Raw genomic sequence first — 14,315 nt, 5'->3', positions numbered from 1 at the left:
TATAAACTCTATTACACGTAGATCTATTTTATTTGACATATCCTCCCAATGAAACAATTACTTTGGTGGATTTAATGGCCTTCCTCCTGACTGATAGAGCTGTATGATGTTCACCATTCTGCTATTAAAATATTCTAATTAAATCAGTGACCACAGTCCCATCTGTTATATACAGATTTCATACTGAGAAGCTTTTGGAATCTCTCCAGGGCAGTGAGTGTCCTTAGTTCTTTTCATGGCTCATTGGATGTCACATGCAGGAGGACCTTGTTCTTGATTTGAAATTATAGCCAAAAGCCTGGGTATTCTATAAACTAGAGTGAACATTATGACATTAAGCAGCTCTTGTTCATAGTCTAAGAAACTTGCAGAGTAAAAATTATCATCACTTTTTAGTGCTAATATTCAGCCTGGTTGAGGAGAAAGACCAAAATGGAAAACCCAGGCCATTCTCCCCATTTGTCAGCATAAGCAAATAGTTGCATATATATCTGGGTCTATAGGAATATTCATGAAATTATATATTGTTTTTGTAGTATTAGGCACTTATTTTTGGTTCAATACTCAGGGATTATTTCTAGTCATACTCAGGGAACCATGTAGGATTCCAGAGAACCAAGTCCTATGTGTACAAGGCAAACACCATTCTCATTGTAATTTCTCTCCAATCCTCCACTTGCATCTTTCTAAGTTTTGTTTAATAAAAATTATTTTGCTTAAAAAAAGTGATGAGTTTGCATCTTTGCCTGATTGTATCAGATCAGATTTCTAAGTCATAGGTAAGTCTTTTTTAAAAGTAGTTCTGAAGTTCTTTCAGATTGTCATAACTTCTAGTGAAGTTTTACAACACATTGGCTAAAATTTTATAGCATATAGCTTTTAGATTAGTTAGGATAATCTTAAAGTTTTCCTCCTAGAATGAAAAAGTCTTGTACAAGATGATAAGGTGTCAGTTAATGTTTAATACATGGATTTACATAACAAACTAAAGATTTCTATAGGAGGAAGGTGATTAAAATTCATTGTCCTCCATAGTTACAAGAACTCCATTTGTTTCACATGACACGAGATGTCTTATAACTAAGAAAATAATGCAATATTTCTTATATACTATCATACCTTAATAATTGGTTAATTAGTATTTCCCTACGTTGGAAAACTCTGATGAGGGAAAGGAGTTTTTGGAATTTCCTGGGACAGTAGTTGCCTTCAGAGTAACAGGGAGTAGAGGGAGTTTTTCATTTGTTCACTGAAATAAGCATATTTTGAAAATATGAAGAGGTTGTATAGTGGCCTTGCATAAAGCCAGTTGAACTCAATCCCTGGCACTACCTAGGGTCCATGCCACTGTGCCATTAAATGTATTATTGCTGGGTTTAATGTGTTGTACTGGGGAGTACAACATATATTTCATAGTGCTGTACTGTATGGCAGTTGGACTTGGATATGCCCCTTGGATACTTCCAATCTAATGAACTTGGACAAGCCCCTGGACATGTATCCTGTCATACTGAGTACAAAAGGAAAAACTTGGGCTGTTGGGAAAAAACCCCAAATAGTGAACAGAGTAGCACTTGCTTATCAACAGGGGCCAAAGATAAATCATCAGAGAAATGCTGCCTGCTTTGATTCTATTTGCTTTTCTTTCCTTTTTGTACCAGGAACTCTCGTGGTCATTTCTGGCTAGTAAATTTCCATCTAACTCTCTCTCTCTCTCTCTCTCTCTCTCTCTCTCTCTCTCTCTCTCTCTCTCTCTCTCTCTCTCTCTCTCTCTCTCTCTCTCTCTTTTTCTCTCTCTCTCTGAAACCCCCAAGAGGCAGTGACTGCAGATCTGAGACACCAGAAGGAATAAAATGTATATTTAGGTTTTTCTCTTTTCTTTCTCTCAGTCCTACGAGGGCGGTCATTACATGCTGGCATCCCTGGGAGATCTAGTTGCCCCACCTGGCAGGTGGGCCCCATAAACACCTGCAAGCCTTGCAGCCTTGGGTCTCTGCAGCTTGCAATGGAATATATTGTGACAAACTATGGTGACAATGCTTTATTATAAAAGTGCTTTGTGTGGGACAAGAGGGAGTTACAAGAATACATATGAATGGGCACCTTTCCTAGAAAGAGAAACATTCTGATAACACAAGACTAAAGAGAAAAGGATGAAGGAATTAGTTGGAAGAAAAAGATATCACTAAGACTCCATCCACACTTACAGGTAATCAATAAACAAATGCATCACCATGACTAAAAGCCATAGGTATTATGAGGTAAATTAAGGCCTTTGAAATAGTTCCCATTTGTATAATATATTTCTAATTTGTATCTTGATTATTTTCTGTTGGTCTTGTTTTCTCATTGCCTTTCATCTGTTTTTTTTTTTTTTGTTTGTTTGTTTTATAATTGGCTTGAATTGGATTTCAATAAGTGGAAGGCAAGAGAGCTTAGCTGGGGCTGTCATCTAGGCTTGTGGTTCCATGTAATGGAGGAACTGGCTTGTGGGTGAACAGCTTGTAGTGTGAGTTTTCTTGCCTGCTATATCCTCTGTGTGCATTACTTATGACAAGAATTGTTACCTAAACAGTTTTCGTTGACCTCCCCAAATAAGGGGTATTGTATATTTCTTTCCTTTCTGGGAACTATGGGATAGCCAAACGTCAACACAACACCCAAAGAATGTATTGTTACAAGGTACAACGAATCTTTCAAACCTGAGTACCATATACAAAGAGGAAGAATTTTCCTTGGAGATTCATAATTACTAATCAATCAACTTTCCAGTAGTTTTTATGCAACATTCATGTTGCTCTATGTTTGCCCCAAAGTCCTCAAAAATAGCCTTTAATTTTTAAGAACGTCAGCTTTTTCTTATCCTTGGCTATGGTGGTAAAATACAAATGAGGAAGAAGAAAATATAAACGACAAAAAAAACACTCAGTCTCAGAGGAATTTTTACGGGACACATGGAGAAACATTGCAAAATTTTGAAACCAATGGTATGTAGAAAGTGCCAGAAAGAAGGGTACATGCCACATAGACTTGTGTCTGTCAAAAATTTTGAGCCCTAGAATATAAATTGAATATGTCCATTATGCTTTTGTAAAATCAGTGCTGAAAAATTGAGCAAGCTGGAAGAAATAAGCCAACAAGTTTGAAAACCCACACAAAGCATGTTTGATCCTGTAGATTGCTATTGAAATAATGAAAAGTTTTTGAACTAAACAGACATCAAAGAGATTATTTTGGGGTACATCAGTGACGAGTCGTAGTATGATCAGTCATACTATTTTTAGGTTAAGTGGTTTAAAATGAAGTAGGCTTAGATCATGGATTGGAGAGTAAGATCAATGGCTCAATTTAACTAGGTGAATAGTGAAGACTGTGGACCAGAGAAATTCTGGGCTTTTGAGTTATCCTTGATTCCAGAGGCTCAGGAACTTCCATCCTCAAGGCAAATTTCACTATAAGCAAATGCCAATGACTGAAGAAGCAATGGCAACACTTCAAACTAAGTGGCATCCCAAATGAAAATGCATGTGGTCATTTATGCACTACAAAATGAATGGGGGTTAACAAGTCAAGGTATTCTCTGACATTAAGAATATAATTAAAATGTCTCTTATCCTTGATGGCCAAAGCTTCCTCCACTCCTTCCTCTCATTAACTTATTATTCTTTATCCTTGATTTGTTTGCCCTGGTATCTTTAGAAGTAAAAGAACCTGTAAGTTCCGTGCCACTCTATCAGGTTTTATGTTTGACTGTATTTATTTGAAAAAGTCAGAAGGGAGAAGATTATTATTATGAAGCAGCTTAATTTCACTTTGAAGGAAACATTCAAGCATCAGATGCTAATGTGCTCAGTTTTCCAAACAAGTCCCCTTTGAACAGTAAAAGCATTTCATTGTCGAAGTCTTCTTCTATTTTTTCTCTTTCTATCAAAGGAATAGAAAAAAAGTGGGCTCTCTTTTGATTTTATTTAATACTATATCAATTAGTCATAAAAGCTTTTTAGAGACAAATATTTTTTCCAAGATATGTTCGAATATGAAACCATTGTGTAATTAATTTATATTTTAGGAGAGATGAGTCTGCTCTGTGCATTTATAATGGGGCAGAAGACCAAGAATAATAAACAGAGTTGGCCATCATATTTACACCTACGTCAATTTCCTCTAAAGTTCCCCATTCAGTCTTATACTTGGGTAATCTTTTGCTACAATGACTATTGCATAGTTGTTTATATTTGAATAACTGCTTATATCTTTGAAAATCTCACCTCAGGGCATAGCCAACATAACCTTCTTTATGACCCACAATTCTCTTGTGTCTGAGACTATTTTTCATGCAAAACAAGTCAACATTCCCTAATCATTCTAATGAACTTCCTAATTTTTCTGTTCGTTATGTTTTCTAGAAGAGATGATGCATTTTTCTCTCTCTTTTCACTGTGAATTGGTCATATTTATTTCTTGTGAGCTTTGCTGTCTGACTCTTATATACGTTTATTACCCTTTGATCCCTGATCTTCTATTTCTTTTTCTTGATTCTTTCACTCTGTGTGAATTTCTTCCTCAAATGTCCTTTCTATAATTGTAGGATGTATAATCTGTATTGAAGAACTTTCTTAAAAAGGAAAATTGTAGCAGGACAGCCCCTGAAGAGGTTGACTGATGGAGGGATGGAGAATGAGGCCCTTTTCTTCCAGCTCGTAGCACGTGTCTGCCACCCTGTCTAGCCCACGGTTCTGAGGTGAAACGGCGGGTAAACAGCTCGCAGACAATCAGGCTCGTGGAAATATTTGCTTTATTTGGATGGACAAAACTGAAGTCCAAAGACTCCGATTCAGTTCCAGCCAGCAAAAGCCTCTCGCCTTCCACAGACCCTTGCTCTTATAGTCCAGAGTCAGGTCCCACCCAATGGTGGGATCAGATACCAACCAATGGTGGAAGCAGAATCAGGTCCTACCCTAGGGTGGGGGCAAAATGCCAGGTCACACCCTAGGGTAGGGCACAATCACCTAATCAGATTAGGGTGAGCAACATAGTAATCCCCCAAAATATTTACATACACAACAATTCCCCCTTTTGTTTTTAGTAAACAAACAATATTGTCTACAATTATTAAAAGAAAAATTAGTCAATAATAAAAGAGCGGCTGTTTGCATAAGCGCATCACAGGAAAATGTAAAGAAAAACTTCTAACCTAAGCACAGGGTGTCTAAAACCAGAAACATGTATCAAGGAATCAACTACAAGCTCCTGAGAAGATAAATCTAAGACGTACATAGATCTTTCGAAGAGACACCAGAAAGGTTGTGTAGCAGGCAAGAAGAAGCACCTTTTCTTTATTTGTTGTTGTTGTAGGTGGTGGTGGTGGTCGTTTTTGGGTCACACCTGGCAGTGCTCAGGAGTTACTCCTGACTCCACGTTCAGAAATCGCTCCTGGCAGATACCGGCATTTGAACCAATGACCTTCTGCATGAAAGGCCAACGCCTCGCCTCCATGCTATCTCTCCAGCTCCATTTTTATTCAAGTTCAGGTAGACCAGAAAGCCCATCTTTGAGGGCATTGAACTAGGCCTTTATTTCGGAAGAAGTGGCACATACACCCTCTGCACAGTGGGGAGCCACTGCAATGATGATCAATAGGTATCTGAACTTAGTCCAAGTTCTTAATCCGGTCTGAAGTCCATAAGATGTCTGAAATTGATGTCGACTATTTATAGATGGGAGCTTAAGTCACAAACCAAAACAAAATGTTTAAGGCAGAGACCCTCCCTGTGTAAATAAACATCTTGAGGGCCCATCCAAAATGGATGGAACCTTCTATAAACCTAGTATTTTGCCTATGATGCGCCCACGCAAAAAAACCCTGAGAACAGACAAAAATATCATTTGGGAAATTATAGACAATAATATATAACTCACAAACCTAAAGTCAAGAAAGCAAAACCTTAATGTAATACAACATCGATTCCTAATATTAAAAACTAAAATAAAAAAACATTAATTACGATAGTCAAAAGAAGCGAAGTACCAAACATAACTTCAAAGGATTACAGTTATAGGAAAAACAACAGATGTAATTTCTACAGAGTTCAATACCAATGTGTAAATATGAGGGGTCTGGAACTCCAAAAAGACCGGCAGAAGACACTTGATGGGTCTGGAAAAGCCGGTTGAAGCCTTGTACAGGAGATAACATCAAGCTGAATGAAGAAGGAAGGCCAGTACAGTCATCCATGTGTTGGGGCATCCCCAAGCGTTACATCATTACATCATAAGTTGGTTGGGCTTCTGTATTTCCTTTGGGATCGGTGCAATCTTGGGGTAGCCATTGTAGAAACGGTCAACAATAGCATTTTGTATGTGGATGGAAAACCAGAAATTCAGATAGCACAGTTTAACTGGGATCCAGAGACTGTGGGTCTTGTCCATGGATCTTTTCTCTGGTGTTACATTGTGACACAAATCCCAGGTGGCTTCATTTCCAACAAGTTTGCAGCATATATGGTGTAAAACTCCAACAGTCATGGATTTCTTCTTCCCGCCGAGATCAGGAAGCTTGTAGTTGTGGGTGAAGGAGATGGGTTGCACATGTGAAATCCTGAAAATTAAAATGTTAAGGACTAGGAAGAGAGAAGGAAGGATAAGGAAGACTAATTTGGGGAAGATAAAGTTAGGAAAAAGGAAACTATATACAAAATATGCAGAACAGACAGACACTAAACAAGACATACATACACAGACTTCACAAAAAATATGGCCATAACACTCACTCATACTAAAAAATATTTGTTGGAAAGGATCCAAAATAGAGCAAAAGAGAATTCAGCTGAATCAATTAAAAGCTCCTTAAAATGTAATAGCCGGCAATTGTTTAGATAAATCATTTCAAATTCACAAAAAAAAAATTTTTTTTTTATGGTTTTGCCTAGCAGATCTGAAAGAGAATTTCATGCATAATACAAACATGGACAACTCTACTATACGTGTATATCAGTATATATACAAAGTTATTGTATAACAGTAACTTTATGATAATCAATCATAGGCAAGAAGCACTGTGAAGAAAGTCCACCTAAAATTATCATTATGTAAGCGTCTTAAAACCTAAATTGAGGGAAATAAAGCAATGATGTTAAAATAAAAAGAGTGAAAGTCGTTAAATGAGTATACCTAGAAAGAAAAACAACATTAATATGATGAGAAATTTCTCTTTCAGGTGAACCTTGACTAAATTAATTTGTAAAATTTCATGATTAACTGAGACCTAGAGCAATAATGAAATTAAGACATAAATCCATCCTACAAGGAAACACATTGGGGATTCATGATTTTCAATCTATATTCATTGATCATGCCTGTGGAAAGAATCCTAGAGCATTAATAGCAACTGATAAGGAAGTAAAATGATTATCTGGTGTTCATTGTAGATCTCTAAGAAGTATAAAACAGGATGTATGCTGCTGTGGATTTCACCAATGTATTAGGGACTTTTTTGATCTTCTTGTCATCAAAATTGATCCAGTGTTGTTTTGCAGCAATTTTACAGTATGAAGTACAGTGTCCATAGTGAACTTTACCATAATGGTTTGACACCGATGATAAGTTGTATTTCTTAATCTTGCTTTTATTCTCTGAAGTGAATTCCTCTAAATTGAGGTCTTCTAAAGGAAAATCTACATAAGTATGCAATTTTTTTATTTGTTTGCCATCAAAAGCAAAACGTTTCAAGTGTATTATAAGTACTGGTGGCAGTTTCCATAAGTACGTTTTCTTTGAAAAATCCCTTCTATTTTTGCAACTGTTGCACAGAACTTTGTTGTCATTTCTTAATTCTTCTTCTTTAAAAAATTCAGAGAGGCATTCCTGTAATGTACATTTATCTGTAGATGTAACAGCCAAAGACAAATGAACAAATGTCTCATAAACCTCAGACTTTTGGTGGCAAGTGAGACACTGGAGTATAGATTTGAATTGTCCTTGAAAGAGATCATAAATAATAGATTTATGAGCCTTTTGGTGTTCTGGACTAAATTGTTCATAATTTTCATTTCCCATGAGATGTGTAGTTTTGTCTGTCATTAGATTTACAGTAAGCAAGTCCTGATGTAATCCCTCTATTAGGAACATCAGTAGTTCGTGAGGATCCTGCTGATTGTGTCCAGCAAACTGGTCATTAAGTAAACCAATTGTTACTTTGAAGCTTTCAGGGTTAATATATCTATGAAATCCATTTCCCATGGTTTTGATGAGCCGACCAAATTCTTCGGCTAATTTACCTTCATGCCCCATCGGATTTTTCTTGTTAATATCCTTTTTATAATGATCTTTATAAAAATACTGAGTTAAGTCTGAAATATTATACAAGCATTGCAATATTGAGTTCATGTAGCAAGAGTTTCCTATATTTTGGAGCCCAGTTAAGACAGGTTCCTGTCTTTCCTTTTGCATCTCGGAGTGTAAGGGTTTATCACTACCATCAGTCTCACTCATTGTATGGTGTGTGACAGCTAAATCGTTCCCTGCCCCAGAGACCTTAGTAATATTACTGCTGTTAGTGTCTGAAGTATTCTGTTTTTTCTCTGAAGGGGAGTTTGTAGTCTGAACCTGATCATTTGTGCTAGCCCGATTTCTAACAAGACGTAATGGAACCCAAAATTTTTTGGGAGGGTCATCATTTATAGAAACATAGGCATAACCCCTTCCTCTTAGGAGAAGATAGCCAGCTATCCATTTTTCATCCTCCTTGATCCAAATAGGTTTATGGGTTGTTTCTTGTCTCTGAATATCTTCTTTAAAATGTCTTTCCGCTGCAGTGTAGCTTTCCCCTTGGGGTAAGTTAAAGTAATTTAGTGTGATAAGAGTCAAAGACAGCAAATCCGTTGGTGGTAAACCTCTTTTTCTATTTTTTTGCAATTGAGTTTTTAAGGTTCTGTGAGTCCTTTCTACAATGGCCTGTCCCCTACAATTGTAAGGAATTCCTCTGAGATGTCTTATCTGCCATTCCTTACAAAAAAATTCAAAAGTTTTGCTAACATAGGCTGGCCCATTATCAGTTTTTATAGAATATGGAATACCCATCACAGAGAAACATTGTAAAAGAAAACTACAAGCAGCCTTAGATTTTTGAGAAGACATGGGAATTGCCCACATAAACCGAGAATAAGTGTCCACCACAACATGAAGATAAGGTTTCCTTGGAAATAAATCTGTTTGAGTTATATCCATTTGCCAAAGTTCGTTAGACTGTAAGCCTCTTGGGTTTGCTCCTGCTATGTGAGTCTTTTTTGTTAACGGTGCACATACGTTGCAGTTTTCTACGATTTCTCTAGCTTGCCTCCATGGAATTTGGTAATTCACATGTAAACGGCGAGCATTTGTGTGTAGGGCTGAATGTTCCTCTATAGGTGATTTAAATATAGGCATTGCTAGCAAGTCAGCAGTTTTATTTCCTTGAGCCATAGGTCCTGGAAGACCTGAGTGGGCTCTAATATGTGTGATGAAGATGGGCTCAGTTCGTTTTTGAAGAAGCTGCTGTAATTGTTTAAGTAAGTCCTGTATGATCGGGTTATTAGCATTAAGGGATGCAGTGGCTATCACATGACATAAATTTACCACATACAAAGAATCAGAAACTATATTCATGGCTTCAGATACATTTTCTAATAGGTAAATTAACGTTGCTAATTCAACTTTCTGTGCAGATTTATATTTGGTATCTATGGTCATATTAATGTTGTCTCCAGTTATTCCTCCTTTTCCATTTTGGGATCCATCAATGTAAAAAACCTTGGCATTGGGAATAGGGGAATCCCGAACAATTGAAGAAATAACAAACTGAGTTTTCTTTAAAAAGTCCCAAATTTTTCCTGCTGGATAATGGGAGGATATTTCTCCTGTGAAATCTGAGAGGGCCCTTTGTAGAGATTCATTAATTGGCAATATTGACTCAATTTCCTTTTTTGGTACTGGCAAAACTATTATATCTGGATCAAAACCTAGTAAAGATATAGATCTGAGTCTTGCCTTGATAATAATCTCTGAAATCAGTTGTAAGTAGGGGACAACTGAGCGAGGTTGTTTGTTATGTAAATACACCCATTCCAAAGGTCCTGACTGTTGCATCAAGGCCCCTGTGGGGGTTTCTATAGTAGGGAAGATTAACAGTAATACCTTTTCTCCTGGGATGAATCTTGAGAGAAACGATTTTTGTAATCTGCTCAAGAAGATGTCCAATTCATTTTTGGCAGCTGTTGTTAAATTTCTCGGGCTATCTAAAGCAGGATCACCCTCCAACGTTTTAAACAGATTAGATAACTCTGCATTTGGGATTCCTAGTGCAGGGCGGAGCCAATTTACGTCACCTAAAAGTCTCTGAAAATCATTAAGCGTTCTGAGGTTTTCTTTTTTGATAGAAAATTTTTGTGGACGTATAGACGTCCGGTCCAAAATAAAACCCAAATATTGATACGGTGGCATTATCTGTATTTTTTCTAAAGCTATTTTCAGTCCTGATGTTTGTAAACAGTCAGTAACATAAGAGTATAATTCCTGTAAATCTGTTTCGTTGTTCATTGTGAGCAAGATATCATCTGTATAATGAAATATCATGGCTTGAGGAAATTTTTCACGAGCAGGGCTCAAAACCTTATCTACAAAAAACTGACACATGGTTGGGGAATTCAGCATGCCTTGGGGGAGAACAGTCCATTGGAAACGTCTGCAGGGATGGGTATTATTGAGAGAAGGAACTGAGAATGCAAAACGTTTTTTATCATCTGGGTGGATAGGAATATGGTAGAAGCAGTCTTTCAGATCAATTATAATTAGTGGCCATTCCTTTGGAATAACTACAGGTGATGGTAAACCAGTCTGCAATTTGCCCATAGGTATCATGGATAAATTTATAGCTCTAAGATCCATCAAAAGTCTCCATTTACCGGATTTCTTTTTTATAGTGAATATAGGTGAATTCCATTGAGAAAAAGATGGTTCAATATGTCCTAAACTTAGCTGTTCCTCCACTAATTCTGTCAGCACCTTTAATTTATCAGTTTTAAGGGGCCACTGACCTGTCCAAATTGGTTCATCAGATTTCCATTTTATTTTTATTGGTGCTGGTGTTTTTACGGTAGTGGCCCCCACTAAAAATTTTGGGTTTTTAAATCAAAAGAAGGTTCGGACTCTTCTGGAGCTAATGGGATGTGGAATTCTGCTTTCCACTGTTTGTGTAGGTCACGGCCCCACAGGGATGGTGAAAATGGGCCCACGTGAGGTCTGATTATTGCTTTTTGATTTTCTGGGCCGTAAAATAGTATAGTCCTCGTACTCAACAGACAGGAACTCAGGCCTCCTATTCCTTCTAGGGAATACGGGATTTCCTGAAGAGGCCAATTTTCTGGCCATTCTTTATCAGAAATTACGGTAACCTGAGCACCCGTATCTATCATTCCATCAAAGGGTTTGCCTTCCAAGTGAAGTTTGATCATTGGGTGTTCATCTTTACATTTAGTAACCAGAGCCACGATTGGGTTTTGAGCAGCACCCGGATCTGTGCTTCCAAAACCTCCAATTCTAGTCTTATCTGAAGTCCCAAATTTGACATAAGGCACTATTACTATCTGGGCAATCGCTTCTCCTTTTTTAAAGGTCCATGTAACTGGTACAGTAATAACTACAATGATTTCTCCCATGGAATCTGAGTCAATGACACCAGTGATTACTGATATACCCTTTATGTTGAGGGAACTTCTGCCAAGAATCAAACCCATGGTATCTGGGGGTGGCGGGCCTACAATGCCAGTTTCTAACATGTAAGGGCATGCTCCTGGGTAAATTGTAATGTCCTCTGGGCATAATATGTCTAATCCGGCACTCCCTGAAGTAGAGTGGATTAATTCCCTTATCGTGATGAATTTTCTTGGGCTGGGCTTGGAAGGATTATTGTCTGTGAACTTTGCCCCTGATTTGGAAGGGCCTGGGGGGAGGCCCTGTGGGCGTTTCCCTGCATCTTGTATGTGTGTTCTTGGGGAGCTGAATTTATAAGGAGACGACAATTTCTTTTGATATGTCCCTGTTTTCCACAATGGTAGCAGGCGATTTGCCTCCTGGGGACTGTGTTGAAACCTCTACTTAGGTTATTATTAATGAGGTTTCTGGATCTGCAATCTTTCGCCCAGTGGCGACCCCTTTTGCATTTTGGGCAAAGACCTGGTTTCCGGAAAGTGTTCTGTCCCCGAGGGGAGTAAGACATTGTTCCCTTGGTAACTGGGAAGGTTTGTACTGAGTCTGAGTGGGGTGGGGGTTGGGGTTCCACATAGACATTCCGGCAGGCATAAAGGTAATCATTCAGATCTGACTTTTCATTTAATGTATTCAATACTAATCTACAGGCTGAATTTGCATTATGATAGGCCACAGATTTTACTAGGAAGTTTCTAATCTCCTCATCTTCCACCTGTAACTTCAGAGCATCTTTAATCTTACCTACAAACTCTGCAAATGACTCATAAGGGCCTTGGGTAATTTTTAAAAAGTTTCCTCTACCAATGCTGTTAGAATCAATTTTTTCCCATGCTGACAATGCAATCTCCCTGATTAAATTTAAGATTTCCTTAGGTAAAGCTGCTTGTGTCTGAATATTTGCAAATTGATTTTCTGCCATCAATAATTCATACGATAGAGTAACACCTGCCACTTGCTTTTTCATACCATCCGGACTATATAATTTAGCTTTTACGCCTTCTGAATAGTACATTTCCCATTCAGTTCGCTGTTTAGATGACAGGCATATTTCAGCGATTCTTTTAAAATCATACAAAGTCCAAGATGAGTTATGACTCCAAAGTCTTAATAACTCCACACTGTATGGCGATTTTGGCCCATTTTCTTTACATGATCTTTTAAACCGATCTAATTCTTCCATCTGATAGGGTACATAGTTAGAAACATTTACCCCGTCTATAGGGGATAAAGCCTGATTAGCAAAATTACTCTGAATAGAGCTCTGAGACTGAGCATGTGGTTCATTTTTTGAATCTGCTCTGCTCTGCGATTCAATTTTGTGACTAGAAGGAGGCATACTTCGTGGAGTTAGCACTGGAGGTAGATCATTATCTGAGTCACTACTGTCAAGCAATTCACTAGAATCAGGCTTAACATTCTGAGTTGTTTTTCTTCCAGCAAAAATTTCTATATTGTTGATGGTGGGGCTGGATTCGTCAGCCTGCACCTTGGTCTGAGTTTTCGTCAGATAAATTTCATTATTATCTATACTGGTTTTAGCCTCACCATTTCTACACTTTCTATTTCCTAAATAGAAATAACAGCAAATAACTATGCTCATAATAATAACGTTAGTCAACACAGAAATTCCACAAACTATGATGGCTAGAGACACTACACTTTTCATTTGAAATATAGACCACAACCATCCAACTGCAGTGATTGTCCTTAGATCAAAACCAATTAGTTTTAAACAAAATGGAATGATCCACTTGTATACTAGAGCACCAATGCGTAAGACTAAGGGTGGTAAAATCCACATGACTAACCACAGAAACCATTTGATGGTCAGCATAGGAAATTTCCAATGAAATATTTCACTTACAGTTCTGAGGGTCCAGGGTTCAGGTCCCTGTCCGGGCGTCATTATGTAGCAGGACAGCCCCTGAAGAGGTTGACTGATGGAGGGATGGAGAATGAGGCCCTTTTCTTCCAGCTCGTAGCACGTGTCTGCCACCCTGTCTAGCCCACGGTTCTGAGGTGAAACGGCGGGTAAACAGCTCGCAGACAATCAGGCTCGTGGAAATATTTGCTTTATTTGGATGGACAAAACTGAAGTCCAAAGACTCCGATTCAGTTCCAGCCAGCAAAAGCCTCTCGCCTTCCACAGACCCTTGCTCTTATAGTCCAGAGTCAGGTCCCACCCAATGGTGGGATCAGATACCAACCAATGGTGGAAGCAGAATCAGGTCCTACCCTAGGGTGGGGGCAAAATGCCAGGTCACACCCTAGGGTAGGGCACAATCACCTAATCAGATTAGGGTGAGCAACATAGTAATCCCCCAAAATATTTACATACACAACAGAAAATATGTACTAATGATATAAACTTAACATGAACCTAATTTAACTCCACTTGTTATTTTGGTTTTTAAAATTTGCTTTATCTTCTTTATAAGTTACAAGTCTTTTACAGTTACATTTAAGGTACATAGTAACAGTAAATTAGGACAATTCTAACCATCAGTGTTGACCTCACTTCCCCACTTTTCATACCTCCACTCTCAGCCCCCCTGGACTGCTAGTATAACAGG

The sequence above is a fragment of the Suncus etruscus genome, chromosome 8 (genome assembly GCF_024139225.1).
Source record: "Suncus etruscus isolate mSunEtr1 chromosome 8, mSunEtr1.pri.cur, whole genome shotgun sequence".
NCBI classification, from domain to species: domain Eukaryota; kingdom Metazoa; phylum Chordata; class Mammalia; order Eulipotyphla; family Soricidae; genus Suncus; species Suncus etruscus.
The sequence above is the reverse complement of the archived record's forward strand: the minus strand, read 5'-3'. Positions refer to the sequence as shown.